We start from the raw sequence: 6,085 nt of genomic DNA, 5'->3' as shown, positions 1-6,085 counted from the left end.
CCAAATTCCTTCCTCCTTCGAGGCCCCACCCTGATTCCAGGTGAGATGGGATGACCCCAGAGCTCCAGGGGACCTGGGTGGTCCTGGAGGGACACTAGCTGGGGATGGGTGGCCAGGCATGGCCAGCGGCTGCGGTGTAGAGAGGGGCCCCGGACCTGGCCATCAAGTTACACAGGAAGATCCCTGGGCTGGATGAGGTGAGAGCTCTGTGGAAGTCCCCCAAAGGAGAGACGGTCAGCTCATCAGAGCTGTACGAGCAGGGGACCCGCCTTCAGGCAGCCTAAACATCCTGGAGACCTGATAGTCATATATATAATTTATTTATTTATTTTGAGTTGGAGTCTTGCTCTGTCGCCCAGGCTGGAATGCAATGGCACCATCTCGGCTCACTGCAACCTCCGCCTCCCAGTTTCAAGCAATTCTCCTGCTTCAGCCTCCTGAGTAGCTGGGATTACAGGTGTGAGCCATCGCACCCAGCCCATAGGTTAACTTTTTAAATTAAAATTAAGGCTGGGCGCAGTGGCTCACACCTGTAATCCCAGCACTGTGGGAGGCCGAGGCGCGTAGATCACGAGGTCAGGAGATCGAGACCATCCTGGCTAACACGGTGAAACCCTGTCTCTACTAAAAATACAAAAAAGTTAGTCGGGTGTGGTGGCAGGCACCTGTAGTCCCAGCCACTTGAGAGGCTGAGGCAGGAGAATGGCGTGAACCCGGGAGGAGGAGCTTGCAATGAGCCAAGATCGTGCCACTGCACTCCAGCCTGGGTGACAAAGCAAGACTCCGTCTCAAAAAATAAACAAATAAATAAAATAAAATTTAAAAAAATTCTCACAACCACCCTGGGAAGAAGGTGCTGTTAGCTCCCTTTCACAGATGAAGAATGAGGCTTGAAGCAACCTGCCATGGCCACTTAGCTTGTAGGTGGCAGAGCCGGGACTGGACATTATCTATCTGTTGCTGAAAGCTCTGTGTTTCCCACACCCTACCAGGACCTGAGGGTCTTCCTGGTCCCTCTGTTTGCTGCTGGGGAGGGCTTGACAGAGAGGGAAGCAAGAGTTAAAACAGATATTGCCGGGGTGTTGATCTGTTTGTTCTTTGGGAGGAGGACAGCAGAGGACACAGTAGGGGTCTCAGGGATGTCAGGACCAAAGTCTCCCAATAGCAGGAGCCCTGTGGGAAGCTGCGTGCACCACCAGGCTCAGCAGGCATGATGCCTCAGGCCCATGACACCAAAATGTTTTAATTTCTTTTCTTTCTTTCTTTTTTTTTTTGAAATGGAATCTTGCTGTGTTGCACAGGCTGGAGTGCAGTGGCACTATCTCAACTCACTGCAACCTCTGCCTCCTGGGTTCAAATGATTCTTCTGTCTTAGCCTCCTGAGTACCTTGGACTCCAGGCGCACGCCACCACACCAGACTAATTTTTGTATTTTTAGTAGAGGTGGGGTTTCATATTGGTTGGGCTGGTCTTGAACTCCTGACCTCAGGTGATCCACCTGCCTCGGCCTCCCAAAGTGCTAGGATTACAGGCGTGAGCCACTGTGCCCAGCCTAAAATGTTTTAATTTCTTATACAATCAGAGTAAAATAAACTTTTAGGTTGAAGAAAAAATATATACATATTTTTTGAGACCAAGGTCTTACTCTGTCACCCAGACTGTAGTGCAGTGATGTGGCCATGGCTCACTGCAGCCTTGACCTCCTGGGTTCAAGCGAACCTCCCACCTCAGCCTCTCCAGTAGCTGGGACTACATTTGTGCTCCACTATGCCAGGCTAATTTAAAAATATCTTTTGTAGCCAGGTGTGGTGGCTCACGCCTGTAATCCCAGCACTTTGGGAGGCTGAGGCTGGCGGATCACCTGAGGTCAGGAGTTTGAGACCAGCCTGGCCAACATGGTGAAATGCCGCCTCTACTAAAAATACAAAAATTAGCTGGGCGTGGTGGTGGGCGCCTGTAATCCCAGTTACTCTGGAGGCTGAGGCAGGAGAATCATTGAACCCGGGAGGTGGAGGTTGCAGTGAGCTGGGATCGCACCACTGCACTCCGGCCTGGGTGACAAGAGCAAAACTCCATCCCAAAATAAAAAAAAAAAAAAAAAAAAAATCTTTGTAGAGATGAGGTCTCACCACATTGCCCAGGTTGGTCTTGAACTCTTATGCACAAGTGATCCACCTGCCTTGGCCTCTTAAAGTGTTGAGATTACAGGTGTGAGGAACTGTACCTGGCCCCCAAATTTTTAATATATAATATGAATATACTCATTTGATGAAGCTTTAAAATAGAATTACATATGTGTACATGCATATTTATGTATATCAAGTATGTATACGTGTGTAGGAAGGGGCGGAAGTGCCTCAGGCACACGAAAGTCATAATGAAACCCTGGGGACTTGTAAGGAGAACATTCCCAGAGTCCTTAGGGCTGAGACACAGCTGCCAGGTGGAGGTGACTGCCTCCTCCATAGCGGACACAGGTGGGGCACTGGGCTCCTGATAATAATAATAAATAGCATCCGTTAAGTATTAATGAAGGGCTGGACTTTATCTCCCTTAATCCTCACAACACTTAGTGTTCTCATTTCACACATGAGGAACCTAAACTCAGAGGTCAACGACTTGGCCCAAGGTCACACAGCTAGGAAGAGGTAGAACCAAGATTTGAGTCCTGTACCATCTGCTAAGTGGCTTTTTTTTTTTTTTTTTTTTTGACACGGAGTTTCGCTCTGTTGCCCAGGCTAGAGTGCAGTGGCACGATCTCCACTCACTGCAACCTCCACCTTCTGGTTTCAAGTGATTCTCCTGCCTCAGCCTCCCAGGTAGCTGGGATTACAGGCATCCGCTACCACGCCTGGCTAATTTTTGTATTTTTAGTAGAGATGGGGTTTCACCATGTTGGCCAGGTTGGTCTCGATCTCCTGACCTTGTGATCTGCCCGCCTCAGCCTCCCAAAGTGCTGGGATTACAGGTGTGAGCCACCGCGCCCGGCTGACTTTTTTTTTTTTGAGACAGAGTCTTGCTCTGTCGCCCAGGCTGGAGTGCAGTGGCACGATCTTGGCTCACTGCAACCTCTACTTCCTGGGTTCAAGCGATTCTCCTGCCTCAGTCTCTGGAGTAGCTGGAATTACAGGTGCGCACCACCATGCCCAGCTAATTTTTGTATTTTTAGTAGACAGGGGGTTTCACCATGTTGGCCAGGCTGGTCTCGAACTCCTGACCTCAGGTGTTCCACATGCCTCGGCCTCCCAAAGTGCCAGGATTACAGGTGTGAGCTACTGTGCCTGGCCTGTAGCATCATTTATTATTACGTAGTCAATCCTGTATTACTGATGTTTCACATTCTAACTCCTCCCCAATCATGACGATGGGGATGACTGGTATCCAGTTAATCAGTCAGTAAAGATTGATTAAGCACTGTTACTGAATGCTGAGAACAACTTTCTGACCATCTGGCTTAATTCAAGGGTAACATTTACAGTATTGAGGGGAACACCTCAAAACCTGTGAGAAATGGCCAAAGTGGCAGTGAGAGGAAAATTCAGAGCCTTCGATACATTTACTAGTAAACAGAAGATGAAAAACAAGGGAGTGAAGCATTCAACTCAGCAAGCTACAAAAAGAGCAGTAAAATAAAAGAAAAACTAAAAGAAGCCCAGGTGCAGTGGCTCGAGCCTGTAATCTCAGCACTTTGGGTCGCTGAGACAGGAGGATCATTCGGGCGCAGGAGTTTGAGACCAGCCTGGGCAACATAGTGAGACTCCATCTCTACCAAAAAAAAAAAAGAAAAAAATAATTTTAGTTAGCTAGGTATGGTGGCATGTGCTTGTGGTCCCAGTTACTCAGGAGGTTGAGGCAGGAGGATCGCTTGAGACTGGGAGGTCGAGGCTTCAGTGAACTGTCTTTGCACCACTGTTCACCCTAGCCTGGGCAACAGAGTAAGACTCTGTATGAAAAAAAATGCAGAAAATAATGAAGGAAACAAAACCAAGGGCTGGTTCTTTAAAAAGATCAGTATAGGCCAGGCGCAGTGGCTCACGCCTGTAATCCCAGCACTTTGGGAGGCCGAGGTGGGTGAATCACGAGGTCAGGAGTTCAAGACCAGCCTGGCCAGCATGGTGAAACCCCGTCTCTACTAAAAATACAAAAAATTAGCTGGGCGTGGTGGTGGGTGCCTGTAATTCCAGGTATTTGGGAGGCTGAGGCAGGAGAATCGCTTGAACCTGGGAGGCGGAGGTTGCAGTGAGCCGAGATTGCGCCGTTATACTCCAGCCTGGGCGACAAGAGCAAGACTCCATCTCAAGAAAAAAAAAATTCAGTATAGTATTATAGAATGTCTGTGGACATCTATGGACCAAAGATTCTTTAGCCAGGAGGGAGGCCTTCAGGAATATTATTCCTCCTACCAGCCTTCCAATAACAATTGCTTGGCAAGGTATATTAGTTATCTATCACTGCGTAATAAATTAACCCAAAATGTAGGGACTTAAAATAAGAAACACGTTTCTCATGGTTTCTTTGGGGCAGGAATCCAGGTGGGGTTACCTGGGAGCCTCTGGCTCCGGGTCTCACAAGGCTGCAGTCAGGGTGTCGGCTGCATGAGTTGTCTCCAGGCTGGCGTGGGGTAAGCTCCAATGCCAAGTTCACTCATGTGGCTGTTGGCAGGTCCCGGTCTTTGTTGGTGGTTGGCTGGAGACGTCAGTTCCTTGGCACATGGGCCTCTCCGTAGAGCTACTCACAAGGTGGTTTCATTGCTTCTTCCCCAGGGCAAGAGCAGAGCAGAGGATGAGAGAGACACCGAGACAACAGTTTTTTTGTAACCTAACCTTGGAAGTGACATCCCATGACTTTTGCCATATTCTAGTATTCTTTTAGTTAGAAGCAAGTCCCGTGTCCAGCCATGCTCAAGGGAGCTGATTAGGCAAGTGTGTGATTACCAGGAGCTGGGGATCATTGGGGCCATCTCAGAGGCGGCCACCGCACAGAGGGCTCAAGGTCACAGTGGAGGTCAAATGCTCTTTTGCTAAGTGAGGGCAGTGCCACACACCTTGGCAGGCGCCTGAGCAAGGGATTGGTTGCTGGACAGCAAGCTCTGCTACTTTCTAGTTGAGTGAGTCCTGGGATCCCTAATTCCCCACCAGAAAAATGGGGTGAGAACAGACATTACCTTGAGAATGTACTGTGAGCTTATAACGATGAGGGCTGGAGAAAGTGGTTTGCAAAGTGCAGAATGCCCTTCAGAAGGTACCCATTGTTAAGAGGACAAGGTTACAGATGTGAGTATCAGGATTTCTGTTCTTTTTTGTTTTTCGTTTGAGACAGGGTCCGTCACTGTCACCTAGGCTGGAGTGCAGTGACACAATCGTGGCTCACTGCAGCCTGGATCTCCAGGGCTCAAGTAATTCTCTTACCTCAGCCTCCTGAGTAACTGGGACTACTGGCATGTGCCACCATGCCCGGCTAATTTTAAAAAAATTTTTTAGTAGAGACAGGGTCTCACTATGTGGCCCAGGCTGGTCTCGAACTTCTGGACGCAAGCGATCCACCCACCTCAGCTTCCCAAAGTGCTGGGATTACAGGAGTGAGCCACCACACCCAGTCATTCTTTTTTTAAATCTTTCATTGGTATAAAACATACATACAGCAAAGTACATAAATCATATGTATGGTCATGTTCCCCTGCTTTTGAACATTCTTTTAAAACAAGTGAACTTTAAGTTCCTTTTACTTTGTGTACTTTCTGGAACCTCCTATAGTGAGATAATATTATTATTATAATCAGAAAAATGCCACCTTTAAAAGGTATAGTTTCTGTTGATTAGTTTCCAGGGAGAAAGCCTTTTAAAATTCCTTATCTCACTGGGGTTTTACCATGCCTCTTGGAGAAAGGCCGAGAGAGGATTAATTTCCTTGTGGGTGAAAGGAGGAAGTCACTCCCCACTCCGGGCTGGCAGGGGACTGAAGGTGGTGTCCTACGTGGGCACTGGGCAGTGAGCCACATGCAGACTCCTGGCACCGAGGGCCCTCGGCAAGGCCAGCTCCCCACATCCTGCCCGGAGTGGCCACCGCCAACTCTGATGGAAAACAC

The sequence above is a fragment of the Pongo pygmaeus genome, chromosome 23 (assembly GCF_028885625.2).
Source record: "Pongo pygmaeus isolate AG05252 chromosome 23, NHGRI_mPonPyg2-v2.0_pri, whole genome shotgun sequence".
NCBI lineage: Eukaryota > Metazoa > Chordata > Mammalia > Primates > Hominidae > Pongo > Pongo pygmaeus.
The sequence above is the reverse complement of the archived record's forward strand: the minus strand, read 5'-3'. Positions refer to the sequence as shown.